This window comes from Phascolarctos cinereus, unplaced genomic scaffold (genome assembly GCF_003287225.1).
Source record: "Phascolarctos cinereus isolate Bilbo 61053 unplaced genomic scaffold, phaCin_HiC Scaffold_2;HRSCAF=192, whole genome shotgun sequence".
NCBI lineage: Eukaryota > Metazoa > Chordata > Mammalia > Diprotodontia > Phascolarctidae > Phascolarctos > Phascolarctos cinereus.
The window spans coordinates 248,698,714-248,725,318 of record NW_027555625.1 but is presented as its reverse complement, the minus strand read 5'-3'; the positions used below and the strand labels follow the sequence as shown (position 1 = coordinate 248,725,318).

Below are 26,605 nucleotides of genomic sequence, written 5' to 3'. Positions count from 1 at the left end.
AATTATTTTGAGTTTTCAACATTCACTTCCACAAGATTTCGAGTTCCAATTTTTCTCCCCATCTCTCCCCTCCCAACCCCCAAACAGTGTGCATTCTGAATATCCCTTTCTCCCATCTGCCCTCCCTTCTATCACCCCCCCACTTTTTCTTTTATCTTCTTCCCCTTCTATTTTCCTGGAGGGCAGGATAGATTTCTATACCTCATTGCCTACATATCACATTTCCCAGTTGCATGTAAAAACAATTTTTAACAATTTTTTTTTCAAACTTTGGGTTCCAAATTCTCTCCCTTCCTCCCTCCCTACCCACCCCCATTGAGAAGGCAAGCAATTTGATATAGGTTATACATGTGTAGTCATGTAAAACACTTCCATAATAGTCATGTTGTAAAGACTAACTATATTTCCCTCCGTCCTATCCTTCCCACTGTTTATTCTATTCTCTCCTTTGACCCTGTCCCTCCTCAAGAGTGTTTGCTTCTAATTACCCCCTCCCCAAATCTGCCCTCTTTTCTATCATTCCCCCCTCTCTTATCCCCTTTCCCCCTATTTTCTTGTAGGGTAAGATAGATTTCCATACCCAAGTGAGTGTGTATGTTATTCCCTCCTTAAGCCAAATCTGATGAGAATAAGATTTACTCATTACCTCTCACCTCCCTCCACTGTAAAAGTTTTTTCTTGCCTCTTTTATGTGAGATAATTTACCCCATTCTACCTCTCCATTTCTCCTTCTCCTAGTACAATCATCTCTCACCCTTTAATTTTATTGTTTAGTCACAATATTCAACTTGCCCTGTGCCCTCAGTCTATATTTATATTCCCTCCAACTATCCTAATATTGAGAAAGGTCTCATGAGTTACAAATATCGTCTTTCCATGTAAGAATGTGAACAGTTCAACTTTAATAAGTCTCTTATGATTTCTCTTTCTTGTTTACCTCTTCATGTTTCTCTTGAGTCTTGTATTTGAAAGTCAAATTTTCTGTTTAGCTCTGGTCTTTTCATCAAGAATGCTTGAAAGTGCTCTATTTCACTGACTATCCATTTTTTCCCTTGAAGGATTATACTAAGTTTTGCTGGGTAGGTGATTCTTGGCTGTAATCCTCCTTTGACCTCTGGAATATTATATTCCAAGTCCTCTGGTCCCTTAATGTAGCAGCTGCTAAATCTTGTGTTATCTTGATTATCTTTCCACAATACTTGAAATGTTTCTTTCTGGCTGCTTGCAATATTTTTTCCTTGACCTGGAAACTTTGGAATTTGGCTATAATATTCCTAGGAGTTTTCCTTTTGGGATCTCTTTCAGGAGGTGATTGGTGGATTCTTTTAATTTCTATTTTGCCCTCTGGTTCTAGAATATCAGGGCAGTTTTCCTTGATAATTTCTTGAAAGCTTATGTCTAGACTCTTTTTTTGATAGTGGCTTTCAGGTAGTCCAACAATTTTAAAATTATCTCTCCTAGATCTATTTTCCAGGTCAGTTGTTTTTCCAATGAGATTTTTTGTATTGTCTTCTATTTTTTCATTCTTTTGGTTTTGTTTTATAATTTCTTGGTTTCTCATAGAGTTGTTAGCTTCCATTTGCTCCATTCTAATTTTTAAGGAATTATTTTCTTCAGTAAGATTTTGGACCTCCTTTTCCATTTGGCCAATTCTGCTTTCTAAGTCATTCTTCTCCTCATTGGCTTTTTGGACCTCTTTTGCCATTTGGGTTAGTCTATTTTTTTTAAGATGTCATTTTCTTCATTATTTTTTGGGGTCTCCTTTAGCAAGCTATTGACTTTTTTTCCATGATTTTCTTATATCATTCTCATTTTTCTTCCCAATTGTTCCTCTGCTTTTCTTACTTGCTTTTTTTTTTCTTTGGCAATTGGGGTTAAGTGACTTGCCTGAGGTCACACAGCTAGTAAGTTAAGTGTCTGAGGCTGGATTTGAACTCAGGTCCTCCTGACTCCAAGGTCAGTGCTCTATTCACTGTGCCACCTCTCACTTGCTTTTCAAAATCCTTTTTGAGCTCTTCAAGGGCCTGAGACCAACTCATATTTTTCTTGGAGCTTTGACTTTGTTGTCTTCTTCTGGCTGTATGTTTTGATCTTCTTTGTCACCGAAGTAAGATTCTATAGTCTGAGTTTTTTTTCCACTGTTGCTCATGTTCCCAGCCAATTACTTGACTTTTTTTTTTTTAACTCTTTGTTAACTCTGCTTCCAGTGTGGAGGGTGTACTGTCCCAAGCTTCAGGGATTTTGTGCAGCTCTTTTCAGAGATACTTTTAGGGACCTGTAAATTTTCAGTTCTTCTAAAGTGATATGATCAAAGGAGAGGTGTTTACTTTCCTTGCTTATGCCCTGGTCTGTGAGTGACCACAGCACTCTTTTCTGCCTTGGAACTGTGAAGAGGATTCTCTTTCCACATTGCCACAAGCCCTGCCAAGCAGCACTCCTTCTTGCCCCAGGACCTCCACCCAGGACTGCAAACCAGATCCAAGCATGGGCAAAGCAAGAGAATCCTGCCTCAGTGCCAGCAAAGAGATCCCTGAAATCTCCCTCTGACCAGCAGCTCGATCCCCCACCATCTGTGGGCCAAGAACTCTGGAAGCAGCCTCTGTCACCTTGGGGCTGAGCCAGAGCTGGAGAGTTCCTCTCTCATCCAGTTCTGACAGATCTTTCCTACTGACTTTCTAAGTTATCTTTGGTGTTTGTGGGTTGAGAAGTCTGGAAACCACCACAGCTGTCTGTGATTAAGTCCCCTGAGGCCTGCTCCAGGTTTGCTGGGGCCCCATCTGAACTGAGCTCCTCTCCTAGCCTGGCACAACAGACCTTTCCCATCAAGCATCTAGGTTGTCTTGGGCTGGAAATTTGTTTCACTCTGCTTTTTTTGTGTTCTGCTGCTCTAGAATTTGTTTAGAGACAATTTTTGAAGGGGTTTGGGGGAGAGCTTAAGGAAGTCACTGCTTTTACTCAGCCATCTCGGCTCCACCCCCTCCCATTCTATTTTCCTATGCAGCAGTCCTCTAATTCTGTTACTGAGAGATAGTATGGAATCTTTGATGAAGTTTTGTATTTGAAATCAGGAAGACCTGGGTTTGACTCCCACCACTGACACTTAATAGCTATGTGACTCTGGGCAAGTTGCTTAACCTCTCTCAGCTTTGGATTCATATGTAAAATGGAGATGATAATAACACCTACCTCAGGCTTGCTGTGAAGATCAAATGAGATAATAAATGACTATGTGGCAAACATGTAGATGTTTACTGTTATTATTATTAATTAACTGCCTATCCTATGACAGCTCACATAAAACTGGTTCTAAATTTAAGTTCTAGCAGTCAACTACACAAGTATGGGATGGAGGTGGTATCTAGACAACAGTGCATGTGAGAAGAACGTAAGTGTGTTGGGCTGCAAACCTGAATAAGTCAACAGTGACTAGGCAAAGCTAGTGCCATCTAATCCCAGTACTTTAAAGATCAATGATTTTCATTGTTGGTTCCATAGTTTTTTTAGAAAAAAAATAAATAGTGACCGTGGCCAACCTCTGGTGATGAGCCTCTTCAAACCAAGTTAGACTGGACAAAGGATGCCGGGCTGGTGCTCAGAGACTAAAGCTTGGAGGGCTAGATAAAATCTGGAATAGCTCTTGAGAATCCAGGGTCAATGAGGCATTGGGACAGGACATTCACAGAGATTCATAGAGGCAGTGAGGTGTCTCAGGATAGAACACTGGTCCTGGAGTCAGGAAGACTTGAGTTCAAATATGGCCTCCAGCATTTACTGGCTGCATGGTCCTGGGAAAGACACAACTTCTATCTGCCTCAGTTTCCTCAAATATAAAAGGGAACAATAATAGCTCCTACCTCCCAGGGTTGTTGTGATGACCAAATTAGATTATATTTGTAAAGCACTCTGTAAATGTCAAAGTGCTATATATACTAGCTGTTATTATTGTTATCCATGAAGGAATGCAACCTCAGATCACATTACTAGTAGAATTAAAGTGTGCAGAACAAAAGGATCTCCCCTTTCCCCCACCCAGATCAGACTATTTCTGGAATATTGTGTTCAGCTCTGAATGTCAGTTCACTCAGTTAGGAAGTTAGGAAGTCAGTGAGGAAGGACACTCAAACCAAAGAATTTCCTGAAGAGGGTGGCCAAGATAGTGCAGATATGGGAAACTGCCCCATTAGAAGGTCAGGATTGGTCTAGAGAAGAGAAACTTAAGGGCGTGTGATGGCTGACCAGAAGTATTTAAAGGGCTATCGTGTAGAAGAAGGATTAAACTTATTTGGGCTGAGTCAGTTCAGTCATTTTTTTCAGTCATGTGACTCTCTATGACCCCATTTGGGATTTTCTTGGCAAAGATACTAGAGTGGTTTGCCTTTTTTTTTCCTCCAGATCATTTCACAAATGAGGAGACTGAGGCAAACAGGGTTAAGGGCTTTAAGAGCTAAACAGAGGAATTAATATTAATAATCTCTAGAGACAAAAGAGGGCCTCTGGAGTTGGCTAAGTAGATGAGTGACATAGCCACTTCAGGAAAATTACTTTGGCAAGTGTGTGGAGGATAAAATGGAATAGAGAGAGATGTCAGGCAAAGGAAAGCAATTAATCAGCTGTTGTAATAATCTAGGAGATGAGCAATGAGGGTTTGTACTAAGGTGGTGGCTGGATGAGCAGTTAGAAGGGGAAATATGTGAAAGACATTGTGGAGATACAGATGGTAAGGTGTGATAACTGATTACCGGTGTGGGGTGAGGGCAAGTAAGGAGTTGAGGATAATGCCAAAATTATGAACACAAGGAATTAGAATGATGAGGCTTTTGATAGCAATGGGGAAGTTCGGAAGAGTTTGAAGGTTATGAAGGAATAGATAATGAATCACATACTGAGAATGGAAAGTAGGCCATGTGGCCTAGAAGGGTGAGTGTTTGAAGGGTGAGATAGCAATGTAAAACCGAAGTGATGAGGCTTGTTGGAATTAGACTTTAAAAGGCCTTAAGTGCCAAAGCCAGGAGTTTGTATCTTTTTCAAAGAGGCAGGAAAGATCCATTGAAGCTTGAGCAAGGGAATGAGATGACCTGATCAGTTCTTGAACAATATCAGTTTGGTAGCTGTGTGGGAGATCGTTTGGAGAGGAAACAAATTACGTGTAAGGACACCAATTAGGAGGTTCTTGCAATAGTCCAGATCGTGGGTAGGGAACCTGCAGCCTCAAGACCACATGTGGTTGTCTAGGTCCTCAAATGTAGCCCTTTGACTAAATCCAAACTTCACAGAACAAATCCCCTTAATAAAAGGATTTGTTCTGTGAAACTTGGACTTAGTCAAAAGGCTATACCCAAGGACCTAGAAGGCCACAGGTACCACACCCCTGGTTCAGATGATATGTGGTGAAAGCCTGGCAAGAGTGTTGGCTATACAAAACCAGAGGGCAGTTCAGAGGCTTTTTCTTTGCTTCTCTCTCCCCCCACCCACCTGCCACTTAAAAATATTTAATTTTTTTAAATTACATGTAAAAATGGTTTTCAACATTAACTTTTATAAGATTTTGAGTTTCAATTTTTTTTCTCCCTCCTTCCTCTTCCTCCCTCCCTAAGAAGGCAAGCAAGCTGATATAGGTTATATATGTACAATCATACTAGACATACGGAGGCTTTTTCAATAGTCCAAGTTATAGCAGGAGGTTCTGGACCAAAGTGATGTCTATATGATCAGGGAATGGATAGAGGAGATATTATGGAAGTAGAATAGATTTGGCAAATATTCGGATATGAGGACAAAGGAAAGAGAAGAACCAAGGATAACTCTCAGGTAAACTTTGGTACCTCATTGGAAGGATAGTGGTGCTTCTGACAGAAACAGGGAAGTTAGGAGGAAGGCTGGGTGTAGGGGAAAATATAGTGATTTAAATTTTAGATATATTGAGTTTCATCATGTGGAGATGTCTAGCAGGCAGTTGATAATATAAGATCAGAACTCAAGAGAGAGAGAGAGAAGGATAGATATATAGATTTAGAAATTATCTGAATGGTAAACATAGTTCAAGCTATGGGAGTTGATGAGATCACCCAAAGGGAGTCTAAAGAAAGAAGAGAAGAGCGCCCAGGGTACACCCATCTACCCATACTTAGAAGGTGGGGCATGGATGATGATCTTGTGAAAGAGACCTACTTGGATATACCAGAATGTTAGGAACAGAACCAATAGAAAATGATATCATGAAAACCCCTGGAGAAGAAAGTATTCAGTATGAGTGGGTGGAAAATAATATCAAACACTGCAAAGGGGTCAAGTAAGATGAAGTCTGAGAAAAGATCATTGTATTTAGCAATATAAAGACCACTAATGTCCTTGGAGAGAGCCATCTTATTTGAGCAGTTGGGTTCAAAGCCAGATTCCAAGGCACTGAGGACTGAGTAAGAGGTAAGAAAGTGTGTGCAGACAGCTTTTTTTCTACAAGTTTGGTTATGAAAAGAAGTAGAAATATATGAGGATAGCTTCAGGGAATTACAGGGTCAGGTGAAGACTTTTTTTTAAAGATGGAGGATGCACCACTTTATTGCACTTTGGGTGACCCACAGCTTTTAATTCTTTGGGGACTGTGATATTCTATGACTTATATGCATTCCAAATCCCCATATGAATACTATTGACAGTAGAAAGATTGGGTTTTGTTTCAGGAAGATGCCTGGGTTCATTAAAAACACAACTAAAAAACACAAATTCAGTATATTCTTCTCCTGTTCAATTCTGGGACCAGTTCATCACCCATTTGCAGCATATGTCCATGATATGTGCTCTGATAGACAAGTTTTGTCCTTATCCAACTGCTTGTCATAGACTCTTACAATAGGCATTTGTCATCCACTTTTTTTTTTTCTGGTGTGGCTAGTTAGGTTGAACTGTTTTGAGTAATTATGGACCTCATTTAAGAAGCTCCACAACAATTCAGGGCTTGGTGCCATGAACACAATATCATTTACAAAGGAGGATCTCAGTTTCTATTGGGAATCCCTCTTCCACTTGGATTGTACACCAGCCACCATAATTAATCAGTGAATATTTATTAAGTGCCTATTATGTGTCAGACACTATCCTAGGTTCTGATGAAGAAAGGAAAGAAAAAAAGAAATAACTTTTGTTACCCAAGGACCTTACATTCAATTAGAGAATACAACATTTACATAAATAAGCATATATAGAATAGATATAAGTTAAATCCATGAAAGAATGCCCTTGATAAATAGATAGATTATTCTTAGTAAAATTTTGTAGAGGTGGAAAAGCAAGCATGCAGATTGGTAAGTATTTATAAATTCTTGAGGATTTTTTTGGTAATGATAAGGTAATGTAATATAATTTCCTTTTTTAATGATTTCTCCTTAACCCCCCAAATTTAGCATCCTCTCTTCTTTCACATATCTTGAGAAGCAATTCCTCAACACCCTCCAAATTGTGTTGCCTCTGGCATGGACTACTCTTTCCACTTCTCTCCCTCTTAGTTCCATTTCATTCATTCATTCAACAAGTAGTTATTAATTTCTCAGTTTGTACCAGGCATTGTGCTAGGTCTTGAAGATCCAAGACAAAAACACAATAAATGGGCTTATGCAGTATATTGGAGGCTGTGATGTTAGAGTCTAAATATAGTTCTTTTCCTGTCATTAATGGAGTTCATTCTATAAATCTTTACAGATATTTTCCATGTTTCTATCTGTGGTTGTTTCAGTTTCATCCTTAAATGCTCTAAGGATGATTTGGCTTAATTGAGTTTTCCAAAAAAAAATTTCTGCAAACTCGTTTTTGCCTGAATTGCTTCTTTCTTCCTTATGAGGTGCTTCCACTAATAACCATTCTTCCATCATCTTCTTCCATAAAACTTTGCAAATAAGTTTATTTTTTAAACTGGTGTTTCCCTTGTCTGCTGCATCATTCTACCTGGCAAAAAGATCAAGTAATCACTAACTGAAGTGGTTTCCAGGCTCTCCTGGCCTCTGAGGCAACTGGTTTGCATTGGTGAAAGCTTTAGGGGTAGGCTTGGAATCAAGAAGATCTAGTTTCAAGTTCCAGCTCTAATATATATTGACTGTGCTGTAACCATGAGAAACTCAATCTTTCAGTGTCCAGACAATTCTCTATGATTATAGGTTGCTGAACACTTGCCGATCTCCATTAGGAGAATTTGCTCAATAGGAATACCTTACACTCTTGAAGTCACAGAAAAAGACATAGAAGTTTTTCTTTTACTCTAAGAGCTTCCATTTTAAAATAACTCCAAATAGACTGGCAAAAATTCTTTTAATACTATTGCCAGAATGCTTTTTTAAAAAGTTATACTATTTACCATGCTCTATTTGATTCAGAATTGTACTGTCTTTGTCATGCTAAAATCTCTTTGCAGTAGTATAATTTATTAATGATCAAAAAAATTGACTATGTAGCTAGAATAACTGAATTGCTTCTCATATAAGGAAAAGCTCAGAAACCTAGTTGATATAATATTGCTTTTCATAGAGGTGCAGAAAAATGTAATTGGTATTTGTGATGTTCAGCAGTTCATGAAATAGGTCCTGTAAATACTATGATAATGACTTCTTGAAAATGTAATGACTGGTAATCATTCATAACTCCTACACGTTCTTTCTGTTAGCTGCCATCATTAATGATGATGGATGAAGGAGACAGATGAGAGCTTAATTTTTCTAAACTAAGTGGAACCTCTAAATTTGAAAGAGGACCCATTTGTATCAAAGGAAGTGGGGGATCATGACATGAAAGTCATAAAGCGCACAGACAGGGTAGATACAGATGTAATGCATAACTAGTTTCTAATTCACTTTGTAGAAAATGAACTGAAATTGTAAACCATGGGAAAGCAACTTTCACCTGGATGAGCCCGATTTTGGGTTACTGTGGAATTTACAGATAGAAGGTACAAAGGATCATAGATTTGGAGTTGGAAGGGCCAATAAAGGTCATCTACACCAAGCCCTTCATTTTACAAATGAGGACACTGAGGTCCAGAGAGGTTAAGTGATACGCCTAATGTCACAGAATGAGAGATGGGGTTCAAAACCAAGTACTTTGATTCCAATTTGACAATATTCTTTCCACTGTGCCACGAGAACCCTTCTTCCCCAACCTGGAAAATCCCATTCGTTGGTGTCTCACAGAATTAAAGGCTACCTCAAGGTGAAATAGAGTTGTTTTAACAGTAAAACCCCCAAGCCATTTGTGCTTGAAATAGGATAATCCACAACAATATATAAACTCATTAAAAGACAACCCTTCAAGAGATTAAAGTTTGAGGTACAGGGTCAAGATAGATCCTGATTTCTGTCAAATGTCAATTGCAGAAATTGAATTCTGGGGAATTCTGGTAAGTCCCAGCCTGGGAATCAATGTTGTTTTTAGTCAAATGACAAGCAAATGTCAAAGGTCTAATAATATAGAACAAAGGTTTGCTTCTGTCAGAAAAAGGAAGAGGGCATGGCAAAGAAAAATAAAAACACCAGGGAGGGTTTACATCCTCATTATATACATGCATAAAATGCCAACCTCTTTAGTTCACAAAATTTCCAATAAGTGTTACATTCTAGACCACTCCTTTCAAGTAATATACCCTGTATTGTTGATAGAGTGCTCGACTTGGGCCCAAAGAAAGGGTAGTAGAGACTTGGATTCACATCCCAATTCAAATGCTTAATGTGTGCCCATGAGCAAGTTTTTCACCTTTCAGCACAAAACTATTTCCTATGTTTCCTCATCTGGAAAATGGGGAAAATAACACTTGCACTAGTATTAAACCCATACTGTTGTCGTGGGAAAGTACTCTAAGTAGGAGTCATAAATGTATGGAGTTCTTAGAACCATCCCTGTCTTTGAATTATAGTTGGTGCTGGAAGGGATCTCTGATGCTATGACTTCCCTCTCCCTGTGACTACTGTCAGCTTTGCCTAATGAAAGGGATCATTTAGATCCATCAAACTCATCATCTTTGAGAGGAAAGTCGTAGCATATTGTGTGTATTTAAGAAAAAGAAATCCAGACGTCTAGATATACTGGCTTGGGCCAGGAGAGGGCAACAGCGACCATGGATGGGAGCACTTGTGGCTAGAAAGAGTAAATCCTATTAAGAGCATTCAGAGTAAAGGCATGATTGAGAACAAGTGCGATCCCTGTGCTTCCAAAGGAAATTGCTCCCGTGGAAGTGATCTTTTGCAAATGAATAAAGTATTGTTGGCTGAACATCTCAACTAAAATGGAGGGTTTTATTGTCATCTTTAAATCAGATAGCACTGGTGAAAGAGCCTTGTATTTGGAGTCCACTCTTCTACTTAAGAGCTCGGTGACTAGGAAAGGAAAGTTAATTTGCCTCTGGAGACTTGCTTCTTCATCTGTAAAAACAAAGGTGCTAGACTAAATAATATCTAAAATCCCGTCTAGTTCTGAATTCTGTAATCCTAAGAAAAAAGGATTTCCATGGATTACAAGCGGGTCCAACTGTAGCCACCATAGAACTCATGAGGGGTGCATCGAATGGTATAAATTATTTCATTAAAGAACATAGTTTGCTTGTTAAAAATCCAGGAAATCTTCAATGAGTCTATTTGATGTTTTGGTTAACTGATTTTTGCCTTTTCATTATCTTCAAAATGTTCAATATTATTTTCTCTCCATTTGCCCTTTATAGAATTCCAGACTTCCAGAGTTCAGAAGGGACTTTGGAGATCATCCATCCCATCATTTTACAGATGAAGAAACTGAGGCAGTCTTCTGACCCCTAGTAGTCCATTGTTATTTTCCCTATACATTTCTTCTGAGTACCTATAGTAATTTCTTTCCTTTGGTTAACATATTAACTTAAATAAAGTTCACAGAACTAATGCACTTATCAACAGCTAGTTGCGAGGTTCTTCATCCTTCCTTTACAATAAGACTTTATTTTATTTTACTCTTTTCTCTTTTATTTTACTCTAAGTGAATTGGAATCTTCAGAGTCTGAGACATGTTTCCAGAGCTGTTTACATCTTTTTGAACCATCACTTAATTAGACCTGTAGAACAGAGGCTTTGTCCACATCAGGCTGGCAGTCCTACTGGTCTTGTATGTGGTCTGCTAACAAGTTTGTGTCCTGAAATGGAGGATAAAAATTTTATCTTTAACAGACCTTCATTCTACCTACCTCTCTTTCCTTTCCCACTCCTTCCTTCCCCTCCCCTCTTTTGCTCTCTCCTCTCCCTTCCCTGTCCCTCTCTTCCCCTCTCCTTCCCTTCTGTCCCCTCCCTCCTCTCTCTCTCCTCCTCTCCCCTCTTTCCTCCTCTCCTCTTCCCTCCCTTCCCCTCTCCTTGCCTACCCTCTCATCTCTTCCTCTCCCCACCCTTCTCCCCTCTCGATCTCTTCTTTCCCCTCCCCTCCACTTTTCCCTGCTCCCCTTTTTATGGATGCAATTCCTAGAATGAACATTTCACGGTCAAGCAGAGGTCAGATTTATTCAGGGAAAAACAGGATCCCAGCAGTCAGGCAGGTAGACAGGTTCTTCTCCCCTCAGGTTGTCAAGGCCAGGTAGGCCATGTGCTTTGTTTCTATTTGAGTATGGCTATTACCTCAGCATTTTGTAGTGGATAACGTGTTGAACTTGGAGCCAGGAAGACCTGAGACCAAATCTCACTTCATATTTTACTAACGTGACCTCTAGCGGGTCACTTAGCTTTGCTAAACCTCAGTTTCTTCATTTGTAAAATAATGAGGTTGAACTTGTTAGCATCCAAGGTGATTTCCATCTCTACATCTATAATTCTATGATTCCTTCTGATATTTGCGTTTCCTAACATATTGCGTATGGTGACATATTTGTGTCTGGAATTTGCATTTCCTAGTAAACATATTTACGTGTCAACTCATTCCTTATTACATAAGCTATGACAAAGTAAACTTGGAGGAGAAAGGACATTTTGTCTGTTTTACACTGATGGAATAATTTTCCACTCAGGAAGAGAGTAAATCTGTGTAGGGCAATTGCTTGCCTTGTATTCACCACAACCCTTTTTTAACCTCAGGAGAGATAACATCTCAACCCTTTCACCCCCCATGACCTCAAGCTTCCCATTGTTGGTTCCCCTTCCCTAATTCTTTCACCGTGATTTCTTTAAGTTCCAATTCCTCAGAAATTTGCACAGCAAACACTGAGAGAGGCTTTTGGTTATTTGTCATCCACGTCTGACTCACCGTGACCTAATTTGGGGTTTACTTGGCAGAGATACTGGAGTGGTTTGCCATTTCCTTCTCCAGCTCATTTTATAGATGAGGAAACTGAGGCAAATAGGGTTAAGAGACTTGCCCAGGGTCACACAGTTAGCAAACATCTGAGGCCAGATCTGAACTCAGAAAGATGAGTCTTCCTGACTCCAGGTCCAGCGCTCTATCCACTGTATCACATAGCTGCAGAGAAGTATCTGCTGAATAATGGATGGAAAGAAAATTGCCATTAGTGTTGCTTTGTGGTGAAAGTCATGCTGTGTTTGGAGTCAGAAGACATGGGCTCAAATTCTGCCTATGTTATGACCTTGGGCTGTCATTTAATCTCTCTGGGCCTCAGTTTCTTCATCTGTAAAATGAGGGACTAGGATAGGGGTGGGGAAGCTGTGGCCTTGAGGCCACATATGGCCCTCTAAGTCCTCAAGTGCGGTCCTTTGACTGAATCCAAACTTCACAGAACCAATCTGGATTCAGTCAAAGGGCTATGCTTGAAGACTTAGAGGGCTACATGTGGCCTCAAGGCCACAGCTTCCCCACCCTTGGATGAGGACAAGATTATTCTAGTGTCTCTTCTAGCTCTAGATCTATGATCTAGAAAGAACTTATAATCTTCAAAAAGGGTATCCTAACAAATATGTGTGTACACATGTGTACATATCTATGCATATAATCTGTATGTGTGTACATATATGTGCATGTGTGTATAATGAACATGTATATATGTTTATATGGTGTTATATAATACAATGTAATTTATAATAAAACATATATAATTTATTTTTTATGTGGAGGGGTTCCAAAAATTTTAGTGTAGTTTTAACCTATTTTTGGGCAGGATGGCACAATGGACAGAGTACTGGGCCTGTGTCAGGAAGACTTGAGTTCAAATCTGGCTTCAGAAATTTACTAGCTGTGTAACCCTGGGCAAGTCTTACCAGCTGTTTACCTCAGTTTGCTCATCTGTAAAATGGGGATAATAATAGCATCCACCTCCCAGGGTTGTGATGAGGATCAAATGAGATACTAATTATAATAGGCTTAGCGGTATCACATAGTAATATCACATAGTAATTGCTATGTAAATGTTAGCTATCATCTTCATGATTGATTATTAGCTATTAAAGCTGAACACTGCCCTGAGATGTTTGAGACCCACCTGTTCCCCACCCCGTTGCTTACTTTAGCCATATCATAGGATTATTGTAGATAAAGAATTCTCAAACCCTTATGGCGTTATATAAATGTAACCAAGCCCTGGGCTTACATGACCTTAATTGATTCTTGGGGGGCTGCTGGAGCCAGTTCAGAGCAGCTCCCAGAGCCAATGGTGAAATTTTCAGCGTAAGCATGTACAGCTCAGAAATTGGCAAACACTAGAAATCACAGCTTGATTGATTGTTTTGTTTATTTTGAGACCTAAGGAAGTAAGAGAGAAAATGTTAAAGCAGATTAAACTTAAAAGTGTGTTATGTGCATACTTTTTTTTCTCCTCCTGGGGAGCCAGTTGTTAAACTTTTACCAGCAAGGCTACTCACCAAAATCATTCTTTTTTTGGCTCATTGTGTTCCCATCCAGAGCTGCCCCTGAGAAATCTCAGAGTAGACTGGTGTAGTGAGGTTGAGATTTGAGTAAAGCAGCCAATTCTCATGCAATTACCAGAGATAACAATGGGCATGCAGGTCAGCATCTATTTCACTCTATAGAAAACCACGTCAACGACTCACAGTAACCCACAAGCAGCTGGTACAATTCTTCTCTCTCTCCAAAGTATCCTTTCTTTTCTAGGACCTGGACTGTTCCCCAGACTCATTCTTGGCACCACTCTGTGGTTTGGGCTCTCTTCAGAAAAGAATATGAACTTGGGCGTGCAAGAGAGGCAATTTCCTTCCCACTGGACTTGCACTGTCTGAATAACTAATGGATAGAGTGGAGGCTACATTCCAAGTCTTTTTTTATTTCCTGTATCATGGCTTATATCCTCCTGCCGCTCATTCAGCTTCAGGGACCATGCACATAATTTTATTTTCCTTAGGAGGCTAGCATAAACAAGGAATGCTGCCCCCTCCCATACTTTATTTTGTTAGGAGGCTAGATTCCCAAACTCTCAAATTTGGAATTATTATGGAAGCAACCCCAAGGTTGGCACTAATCAGGAACTCCTCTCCTCCTCTCCAGAAGACTTGGGTTTAGGAACCCCTTAGCTATATGCTTCCCCTCTCTTGGAGTCATATGGTTGAATGTATCACCCTACATGTTTCTACCACTCCAAGGCTGGCAGTGCCCAGGAACCAGAGGTCCAGGAGTTCTTGTTGCTGCCCAACTGCTGAGCTCCAGATGTTGCTATCTCTGAAACTGAAAGTCTGTCATTTCATGGAAACTTGTATGGGTGAAATAGGCCTCTCTTGTACCTAAGATATGAATTGTTACCTTGACTGTTGGAATAGAAGCTGGCCACATTTTTATCCATATCTACACAGACCATTAGGGGACTTTACTCAGGACTCAGGTCTCCCTGGATCTCTTTGAAAAGGGGCAGAAATAAGACAAAAGGGGTGAGAGAGAGGCCTTGCAAACCTTTTAGAGGTCAGCACAATGACAGCGTTTTCAACTCACAAGAATCTGAACAAATCATTTCGTCTTCAAATGATGATGATGGCAAAAATAATAAAACTATAATAATAACTAACATTTATAAGGTGCTTTTATATGGGAGCTGATAGGTGGTGCAGTAGTTAAAGTGCCAGGCCTGGAGTCAGAAAGACCTGAGTTATAATCCAGCATCAGACACATGCTAGCTGTATGGCCCTAGACAAGTAGTTTAACCCCTATTTGCCTCAGTTCTCTTATCTGTAAAATGAGCTGGAGAAGGAAATGGAAAATCACTCCATTAGCTTTGCCAACAAAACCCCAAATGAGACCATAAAGTCAGCCACTATTGAAAAATGACTGAACATATTGCTGCTTTATGATTTATAAAATCCTTTACATGAGTTATTTCTTTTGATCCTTCTGATGTAGGTACTATTATTATCCCCATTTTATGGAGAAGAAAGCTGAGACTGAAAAAAGTGATTTGTTCAGAGTCACATGTCTAATAAGTGTAGGAGACATTATTCAGATCCAAGTCTTTCTGATTGTAAGTTCCAGACAAAGGTTTACCACCTTATAAATTAATCAAGTTGATCACAGAACTCCTCTTATTTTACTATAACTAACTAATGTGATATTAATTAACTCCTTCTGTTACTATTCTGGGATAATGACCTTAGCTTAGAAATAACATGTCCATAGTCTAGCAAATGAACTCCTGACATCTATCCTTATGCACGGGTAAGGGAGAGTGGAAGATGGCTCTATGCCTTGTTACTTTGCTGATGGATTACCATTCTTCCATTCAACTAGGTGTACTTGCCTATTTATCACTGAGGTATTGGTGTAACCCTTGCAATGGAAGCGCTTCTAAGATTGAAAATACCCAGTAGTAATAAAGAGAACATGTGATTTTCAGGGGTAAAACTTTAGTGACAAAACAAGGAAAAAGAACAACAGATGGAAGTCAAAGAACTTTTAAGCTTTCACATTTCAGAGGTCTGCATAGTGGAATAAGCACCCTTTTTATCTTTTTATTTTATTATTTTATCGAGAGACTATGTTCTAGTGCCAACATTTAGTTTGTAATCATATGGTCTAAGAACTACAAATAGTGGATAGAATGTAGGGCCTGGAGTCAGGAAGACTCATCTTCCTGAGCTCGAATCTGGCCTCAGACACTTACTTAGCTGTGTGACCCTGGGCAAGTTGTTTAACCCTGTTTGCCTCAGTTCTTCATCTGTAAAATGAGCTAGAGAAGGAAATGGCAAACCACTCCAGTATTTTTGCCAAGAAAACCTCAAATGGGGCCATGAAGACTTGGACATGACTGAAATGACTCAACAACAGAAAAGAATTATATAGTGTCATACTGGGAAGAAATCTCAAAGGTCATAGGGTCATAGATTTAGATGTGAAAGTGACCTTAGAAGTAATTTAATCCAACCCCTTGACTGTATAGATAAGAAAATTAGGGACCAGAGAGGTTAGGGGATTTGCCCAAGGTCAAGTAGGTAGTAAGTGGCAGAGCCCAGATGTGAACTAGGTTTTCTGACAACAAATTCAGGATTCTTTCCCTTGCCCCTTGCTATATATCTAGTTATCTAGTCAAACCTATATCTGAAGACCAGTCTCCAAAATATCCTTGACCTTTGGTTGCCTATGCTTTGCCAGAATACTTTCTAGTGGAGAACTCATTACATTCTGAAGCAGGGCATCCATAACTTAAGTTTGTTCTTAAAATCAAGCAGAAATATGTTTCTCTGCAACTTCCACCAACTATTCCAAGTTCTTCTCACTAGGGCCAAGCAGAAAGAGTCTAATCTTTCTTCCAGACAACAGTTCTTAGACTAGTCAAAGATGCCCATTATGCCCTTGCTAAATCTTCTGTTCTTTATATTAAATACCCCTGGTTCCTCCAACTGTTCTTTGCATGACATGGTCTCAGTTCCTTCATGATGCCTGCTCCAATTTATAATATCATTCCTAAAAGATGACACTCGAAACTGAGTGAAATACTCCAGATATTGTCTAACTAGGACAGAAGGATGATGGAAGCAGAGATTGAGAGGTAGAAAGGACCTTAGAAGTCATCTAATTCAATTTCCTCATTTTGTAGAGAAGAAAACTGATGCAGGAGGGGAAGCAAGTTGAGAATGTCACAGAAGTTGTAAGTGGATTCAGGCCAGGAGTGTGCCAGAATCGGTTTGGGAGCTGGTCATTAAATTTTCAGTGTAAGCATTTATATCATTATATACCTTAGAAATCAGTAAATGCTACAAATTGTGACCTGATTTATTATTTTGTTGATTGTCTAGACTTAAGAAAGTGATGAAAAAAATGTCAATGATGCAAATTAAATTTAGAAGTGCATAGTATATTTTCAGCACACCCCTGATTTAGAGGCAGATCCTCTGCCTCTAAATTCAACATCTTTTCTGTTATACTAGGTGGCCTTCTTTTAGTATCATTTTCCTGATTTTGGACTTTTATGATACTTTTATGAGTATAAAGGACTTACGATGGGGGGGTGAAATCAATCAAGCAGACAGGCAATAGATGTGTAAAAAGAACTTACTTTAAACAAGAAGCTAATATTCTTAACATGGGATTGACTACCGAAGATAACCTCAGCAGCCTCCCCATTGATTGGGGATGGAGTGGGGAGATATTCATTGATTCCACATCTGCAACTACTTTCCTCTTCTTTGCTCATTGTACCCAGGTTAAATTAAACAGACAAAGGGCTGCTGCTGTCCATGCTAAAAAAACCAGTGGGGATTGCTTTAATGGGGACTACTTTCAACTGGAAAATTGGTGCTTATATTTTTATAGCTCGCTATGTGGAGTTCTTTCATCCAGCCAAGGTAGGTAGGTCACCTTTAATTATCAGAGGTGAAATCCAAATGGTGGGAACCTCATTCTATCTCATTAATAAAGCATGAATATGGAAATTCATGTCCTGGAATCTGCGACTGTGGAAAACACCCCTGCACATGTGGAATGGTTTATTTAGATCTCAGTGCTAAGCGTATTCTTATTGAGAGCTGGGGAGATGGTTGTGAATTTCAAAGACAGAGCATCATTGCATGACAGGTTGGTTAGCAACCCAACCAGGAAGGAATCAAGAATCTTTTTAGTATGTGAATGGGGAACCGGGGGCATCAGTGATGTTTATTAAATATTCCCTTTTAATAATGGCTACTGAAAAACTGAGAGGATATTTTATATTTTCCCATTCTCTGAGCTATGCCTTACAGAAAGTAATGGAAAAAGCGTTGGACTTGGAATCAGAAATCTTGGTTTGATTCTCAACTCAGCTATTTAGTATTACCTTGGTTATATTACTTTCCCCCTTTGAGTCTCATCTATAAAATGAGGTGGTTGGATTTGACCAGTCAATCAGCAATAAATATTTATTAAGTGCCTACTATGTGACAGGCACTTTGCTAAGCACCAGGAATACAAAAAGAGACAAAAGTCAGTCCCTGACTTCAAGGATCTTACAATCTAATGGGGAAGATGCGTACGAACAAATACATAAAAAGTGCCCTATACATAGGATAAATGGGAAATAACAAACAGAGGGGAGGCACTAGAATCAAGAGGGGTTGGGAAAGGCTTTCTGTAAAGAATGGGATTTTAGTCGAGATTTAAAAAGGAGCCAAGGAGGTCAGTAGTTGGAGCAGAGGAGGGAGAGTGTTCCAGGCGTGTGGAACAGCCAGAGAAAATCCCTGGAGCCAAGAAATGGAATGTCTTATTTGTGTAACAGCCATGAGGCCAATGTCACTAGATTAAAGGGTATATATCAGGGAGAAAAGTATAAGAAAACTGGAAAGGTAGGGGAGGACTAGATTTTGAAGGGCTTTGAATGCCCAACAGAGCATTTTGTATTTGCTCCTGGAGGCCATAGGAAGCCATTGTAGTTAACTGAGAGGGTGGGGTGACGTGGTCAGACCTGCACTTGAGGAAAATCACTTTAGTGACTGAATGGAAGATGGAGGGGAGTGGAGAATGATGAGAGACAGGCAGACCCACCAGCAGGCTATTGCAGTAATCAAGGCAGAAGGTGATGAGGGCCTGCAACAGAGTGGTAGCAATGTCAGAGGAGAGAAGGAGGGCATATCTGAAATATGTGACAAAGATGAAATTGACAGGCTTAGGTACTAGATTGGATATGGAAGGTGGGAGACAGTCAGGAATCCTGGATGACTGTTAGGTTGTGAGCCTGAGGAACAGGGAGGATGGGTGGTTCCCTCTACAATTATAGGAATGTAGGAGGGGAGGAGGATTTAGGGAAAAGGTAATGAGTTCTGTTTTGGACTTACTGAGTTTAAGATGTCTACTGGACATCTAGTTTGAAATGTCCAAAAGGCAGTTGGAGATGTGAGATTGGAGGTCAGCAGAGATTGGGGCAGGATAGGTAGAGCTGAAAATCATCAGCATAGAGATGGTAATTAAATCCATGGGAGCTGATGACATCATCAAGGGAAGTAGTATAGAGGGAGACGAGAAGAAGGCCCAGGACAGAACTCTAAGGGACACCTATGACTAGAGGGTGTTATCTAGAGAAGGATCCAGCAAAAGAGACAGAGAAAGAATGGTTAAATATGTAGGGGAACAAGGAGAGAGTGGTGTCCCAAAGACCTAGAGAGAAGAGCGTATAAAGGAAAAGAGAATAATCAACAGTGACAAAAGCTGCAGAGAGGTCTAAAAGAATGAGGATTGAGAAAAAGCCACTGTATTTGGCAACTGAGGGATCATTAATAACTTTGGAAAGATCAATTTCAGTGGACTGAGAAGGTCAGCAACCAGATTCTAAGAGACTAAGAAGAGAGTGAGAGGAAAGAAAGTGAATTCATCCATTATAGATGGATTTTTTAGAATTTAGCTACAAATGGCAGAGGAGATATAGGATGATAGTTAGCAGGGATGGAAGAATCTAGTGAGAGTTTTTTTTTTTTAGGATAGGGATGACATGGCCAGTAGGAAATGAGCCAAAAAAGAGGGAGAGATTAAAAATAAGTGAAAGAGTAGTGATGACAAAGAGGGCAATCGGTTAGAGGAGATGGGATGTAATGGCATCATTTGAACAAGTACAGGGGTTAGTCTTTGTAAGGAGTAAGACAACTATGTCATTGAAACAGGGGTGAAAAAGAGAGTGACAAAGACTGTCTGAGTGACAGGAGATGAGGAAGAGGGGAAAAGAGGGAGTTCACAGCTAATGGCCTCAATTTTCTTTTCTGTAAAAGACGAGGCAAGGTTCTTAGCTAAGTTAGTGGGGGAAGGGGACCAATGGAGGGTTTGAGGAGAGATGAAAAGGTTTGGAATAGCTGTTGTGGAGAGTAGGATAGTGAGTTTCTAAGGAAAGCATAGTAGGATTGCTTAGTAGCAGTGAGAACCCCGTTGAGGTTATGTAACATAAATACATAGTGGATCCAGTCAAAACAGTTGTGTGATTTTCTCCACTTTCATTCAGCAGCATGTGTATAAGCATTAAGGCAAGAAGTGATGGAAGTGATCCAAGGCTGAGGCTTGATGGGATGTAATTGGTGATAGAGGGGAGGGATTCAAGAGAGGAGGACAGTGTAGAGTTGAATTAGTTCACCAAAAAGTCAAGGTGTGGGGAAAGAAGAGAGAATGACTAGTTCAAGGGAGATGACCTGGGAGAGAATTGAGGTGTCAAGGGATTGGAGGTCATGCTATGGATAAAGAATAAAGTTATTGTGATGGCAAAATCAAGAGAGTGTCACCATATTTGTGTGTGGGCTGAGATGGGATGGAGGAGTAGCTCATGGGAGGCAAGTAGGTTGAGGAACTGAGGTGTTAGGGTATTTGAGGGAGAATCAATTAGTATGTTGATGTCCCCAAGTATAAGGGCAGGAGTTGCGAAGGAGAGAGAAATTGTAAATCAGCCATCACTCATTAAGGAAGGAAGAGTATAGACCTGGAAGTCTATAGACAACAGCCACCAGGATTTTGATTGGGTGGTAGGTATGAATAGCATGAATCTCAAAGGAAAGAGGTTACTGAGTCAAGGGGGAAGGGGGAGAAACCAGAAATGGTAACAGAGAGCAAGGAGTATTCCAACTCCCCCACCATTACTAGTCAGCTGAGGAGAATGAGTGAAGGTACAGCCAGTACTGGAAAGGGTGGCCAGGGAGTCCGTGTCATCAGGGGAAAGTCAGGTTTCAAAAAGAGCTAGTAGAATGAGTAGGAGAGAAATAGATTTAAGATGAAGGGAAGTTTGTTGTCTATGGAACAGGCATTCCAGAGACACAGTGGAAGGTCTGGGTGGAGTTACTATGAAAGTTTGGGTTGAGGGGAATGGGAATGAGAAATTACATATTGGGGCTATACAATGGGTTTTGGACGATGTTCTAGGTGTAAGAATGTTCACTACTGAGTGGAAGGCACCACTCCTCTACTCCCAAATGACAAGTAAAGCAAGAGTTGGGAGACCTGAAGTCCAAGGGAGGGTTGCTCTTCTTTGCACTGGAAGCTATCTACATCCCATTTGGGACATTGGGGTGGCAGCAGGAGGTGGAAAATGCCTTGTGCTGGTACAGAGGGAAGTGGTTGCTTTGGGGCATGTAGAAGATGCTTGACCTGACCTCTAGCAGCCTCCCTTCAGGGGACACTCAGCAGGAGACGGAAGATTCAGGATACTGTTGCATCCATGGTCTGAAGTCTTCTCTCCTAAAGAGGCTGGCTATGAGGCAGAAACAAGAAGTGGTAGACTCCCTGAGCAGATGGAAGACACCCAGCCTGTTTCTTAACTGCCTTTACTCAGGAGACAGATATCTAATTTCTCTTCCTGTTCTAAATCCAAGTGACATAAGGAAGATATATAAGCTTCATCCTTTAGTAGACTGATGGTGGTATGGAGTACTATGACAGTGGCTTATTCAAAGCTTATAGATGTGCTGGGAAGTGGAGTTGCTTGTTTACTAGCCCCAACACACGATTGTCTTCCAGGGGCGGGTTTATTATCACCACCACCACCGCTACTGCTACTATTACCACTACCACCACTACCATCGCCACCACCATTTCTCCTCCTCCTCCTCCTCTTCCTGTTCCTCCTCCTCTTCCTCCTTCTTCTTCTTCTACTGGTAATAGAATTTATAGTGTACTTTAAGGTTTGCAAATGTTTACAAAGCCATTTTATAAATATTATCTCATTTTATTTGCAAAACAACCCTGCAGGATAGGGGCTATTATTAACGCCATTTTACAGATGAGGAAACATCTTTTACAGATGAGGTAGACAGAAGTTAAGAGACTTACCTAGGGTCACACAGCTAGTAAGTGTCTGAGGCAAGATTTGAACCCAGATTTTCCTAACTCCAGGTCCACACTATAATCTTGCACCACCTAAGTGCCTCATTTGACCATCTGAGTGTGTAAGTTATTTCTTTGATCTCTTTGTGGCCCCTTATGAATCCTTTGTATCTTCTGTAATTTCTGTGGGGTCAAATGCATGAAGCTTTTCTGCTTCAGTTTTTTTTTTGAACACTTTGTTCCATCCCTTCAGCTGCTAGGGCCTCCTGCCCCCAAACTACTCCGTATTTATTTTTGTATACTTTGGTATGATATACACATTGTCTCTCCTAATTGAATGCAAACCGTTTGTGAGCATGAATTGGTTCGTTTCTGTCTTTGAAGCAACTTCTAGAACAGTGCCTGGAACATAGCAGCTATTGCTAAATGCTTATTGTTTGATTAATTGATCCAAAGAGATGTCCAATGTCTGAGAGCTGTGCTTTGTAAGAAACTCCATCATTTCATGTTGTGTTCAATGTGTCATTACATACTTTCTTTGGCTCTCTCTACTTTAAGTTTCTTCTCTTACAACTCTCCAGTCATCCTATAAGACAGACATAGAACATAACCTCCCTACACTAGAAGTCCCACTCAAGGATGAGCCCACTGTGATGTCCATAGCTAAAGATGCATCATCATGTACTGGCTTCAGGTTGGTTATCACTGCAAAGTTTTAGTCAGCAAAACAGTGACCCACGTGTCTTTAATTTAGCCTAGCCCTTGTACCGGGAGCTCACTAGGACTCAGTGGGCAATGTTGGGCATGCACATGGCAAAATGTATTGCAATTTGACTCCAATTAGAGTCACAAAGCATAGGAGAGTATCTTGGGTCATCTAGTCCAACTTAAGTCAGGCGCACAGGACTTTCTCTACCATGCCATTCTACCCCTGGACTTCTTATACACAAAGTACCCTCTGCCCCTGCAAGCTCCTCCTCTGATTGGCTGGGTCTTCCCTGAGCCCCTACTATGAGGATCATAGCCAGGCCAGGAGGATCTACTCTGGACTTTCTGAACTTTCTCTCTCTACTATGCCCCCTACTGGCCACCTTTTCTCCTCCCCTCCCAAACTTCAGCTTCCTTTTATGTGTTCTCTTCCCCCATAGGAATAGAGGCTCCTTGAGGGCAGAGACTGTCTTTCTGCTTGTATTTGTACAATTATCCTTTCCACATTGCAGAGGGTTAGTGTCATAGCACCCCACCCCACCCCCCACAATCTGCAAAATCCATGAAAAATTTTAGCCTTTCCTTCATACCAGATAAGAAGTCTGAATAACGATGGCATTAAAAGATAAAATATGTTGATTTCATATAACACTACACATATATTTTATGCATTTCTGAGTTTTCAAACTTCTTCTGTGTCATCTGTAGCTTCTGCAAAACTTCCCCCAAATTCCTGTTTAATTTCTTACGCTGAACCGTGATATACTGAAACCTGTGATGTAGAAGGGATGCCTGTATTCCCAATGCTTAGCACAGTGCCCAGCACATAGTTAGCATTCAATAAATGCTTCCTAGAATGCAGCTGAGGACATCCTGAAGTGGAATAGAGAGTGACACAAGACTGGAGGCAATGCTTTCGATTCTTTTGAAAATGCATTAATGATGGCAAGCAACATATCCCATATGCACTACAGGGGCTGTTCTCATTAGGCAACTCGGTGTAGCAGAAAGAGTGCTAGAGCTGTAGTCAGAAGAGATCTAGGTTCATATCCTCTCTGCAACACTCGCTAACCATGTGACTATTGGAAAGTCTCTTTACCTCTATATGCCTCAGTTTTCTTATCCGTAAAATGAAGCTAATAACTGCCATGTTTTTCTTCACAATAGCTCAAGTAAGATGATGTATGCAAAGTGTTTTGCAGGTCTTAAGGTGTTATATATCTGCCAGCTCCTTTTCTTCTTCTTCTTCTTCTTCTTTTTCTTTTTTTATAGGCAATTGGGCTTAAGTGGCTTGCCCAGGGTCACACAGCTAGTAAGTGTCAAGTGTTTGGTCTGAGGCAGGACTTGAATTCAAGCCCTCCTGACTTCAGGGTCTGTGCTCTATCCACTTTGCCACCTAGCTGCCCCCCCCCCACCTTTTCTTCTTTCTTTAGCTGCTGCAAACTGCTTCTGCTCTCAATTTATTTTTCCTTTAGGGAGACAGTATTGCTCTATCTCCATTTTTTAGAATTCCTAGACAGCTCCTCCTTCAGCTCCCAACCTCAAGCTGAGTGATGCCATGGTTGATGGATAAGACTTTCTTTATTTAGCTTTCCATCAATCTGTTTTCCTTTTTTTCTTTTTGCCAAGACAAATCCTTTAATCACAACATTTTGGTAGATGGGATTAGCAGAGACATCATAGTTCTGTTTTCCAACTGCAATTGATTTTTCATAAACTCCTTCTGTCAGTCCTGAGCACCTGCACTAAATATTCTGTTTCTCTGATGAGCAGTCTTGCCCTCTAGATTCTAGGGAATTAAAACTGAGGGCTCCTAGCAAGCTGAACCAATGACTTAGGGGGGTAACATAGTCACACAGCAGGATTTTAACGTAGCAAGGAACAAGGAAACAGGAAGGGTAGTGTGATGTATGAAAGAAGGAAGAAAAGGAGCATTTACTAAGTATCTAGAATGTTCAAGGTACCATGCTACGCATGACACAAATTTGTCCTCATTTCACCTTCACGATGACCTTGGAAGTCAGTTGCTATTGTCCCAATTTTACAATTGAGAACATGAGACAAGAAAAGGTTAAGTGACTTGCCTGGGGTCATACAACCTATTAAGTGTCTGAGGCTGGATTTGAATTCAGATCTTCCTTACTCCAGGCTCAGTGCTCTATCCACTGAACCACCCAGCTGCCTTAGAAAGAACACTGGATTTAGGGTCACAACCCCTGTGTTAAAAGCCTAACTCTATCAAATACTGGGCAAGAGGACCTCAGACAAATCATCTTACCTATCTGGGAGATAGTTTTCTTATTTTTTTTTAAAGGTGGGGAGAATTTGGACTTCATAATTTGTGAGTTCCCTTCCACCTCTACAATCTTATGAAATGATGAAAGCTCTTGTTATTAATCTTTGTCCCTGAAAAACACTTTTACTTAGTAAGACATAGTTGCCATAATTTCCTCAGGCCATTCACTAAAATTCTTCTCCCACATGCCTCCAGGAAGCATTGAGTGGCCTCTGGGTTCCAGAACCTATTGTACACATTCCTTTTACCATCGTTTTCCTTTTCTCTCTTAATTCCATCAAAAGAGGATAAAACCACCCCTAGTCCCTCTGTTTGTCCTATTTAATTTCCTCTGGGATCCTTTAACATGTCAGAATTTGAAGGTACACTAGTCTCTTTTAGCCCATTAGAATGCAAGCTCTTGAAGTGTGCTCATGTATTGTGACAGTCTGGTTTGGGGTTTTAAAAAACTATTCCAGGGGCAGCTAGGTGGCACAGTGGGTAGAGCACCAGCCCTGAAGTCAGGAGGACCTCAGTGCAAATCGGGCCTGAGACCAAACACTTGACACTTACTAGCTGTGTGACCCTGGGCAAGTCACTTAACCCCAATTGCCTAGAAACAAAACAAAACATACCATGGGAAGGGGCAGCAGTCAGTCAGAAAGCATTCATTAAGCATTAAGCTCTGACTTCTGGAAGATCCTGCTAAGCTGGAGAGGCTTCAGGGATAGACCCTACAATGAACTATGTTCTATCTTTTTTAGATTAAGATTGGAGACTCTCATTACCAGAAGATTGAACACATGAGATGAATGTTTTCTGGCCATAGCAACCCATGGAAATTACCAATTAAAGAAGGGAGGGTTGCCATTTCACTCATGGGGATTGGTAATTACATAGCTGGTCCATCTCCTTGAGGGCAGAAACTGTTTTTCCTTTGGTCTTCAAGTCCACAGTACCTACCACAGTGCTTTTTTTTTTTTAAAGTAGACATGCTTAATAAAAGCTTGCAGAGTAGACCTGAATTGAATAAGCCCTCAAGGAAGTAAAGCGATCAGTCTCTCGGGGCAGCAGCAGGGTCACCAGATTCTGATCTCACCATAAGCATCAGAGCCATGTGGCCATGGGCTTCCATTTTCAGGGCCAGCACCAAAAAGTAGAGAATTCCATTATTCTCATCATACTAGCCCTGGTACCTTCTCTAATGTTGTCAAATCCAAGACAACAGAAAGCCTGTATACAAATTCTCTGATGTTCTTATTTCCTCCAGGATTGAACCCCTGATGCTATGATTCATTCTTCAATCCTGATGGCCTTTGTTTCTCTCTTGCACTGTTTTTTTTTTTTAAATTTCTTTTAATGAGGCGGAGCCAAGATGGCGGAGTGAAAGCAGTGACTTGCTTGAGCTCTCCTCCAAACCACTCCAAATACTCATAAAAAATGGCTCTAAACAAATTCTGAAGCAGCAGAACCCACAAAAAGACAGAGTGAAAC

At 40.5% G+C, this 26,605-nt stretch overlaps 1 long non-coding RNA gene across 1 annotated transcript in view; it reads right to left on the bottom strand.

Annotated features, from left to right (window-relative positions):
* Nucleotides 1–540: 540 nt before the first annotated feature.
* Nucleotides 541–26,605, bottom strand: part of LOC110205184 (uncharacterized) — a 194,367-nt gene continuing 168,302 nt past the window's right edge. The window contains exons 3-4 of the long non-coding RNA XR_013484699.1: nt 13,525–13,671; nt 541–11,131 (exon numbers count right to left, since the gene is read on the bottom strand). This is a non-coding gene — a long non-coding RNA (uncharacterized LOC110205184). The remainder of the gene's footprint in view (nt 11,132–13,524; nt 13,672–26,605) is intronic.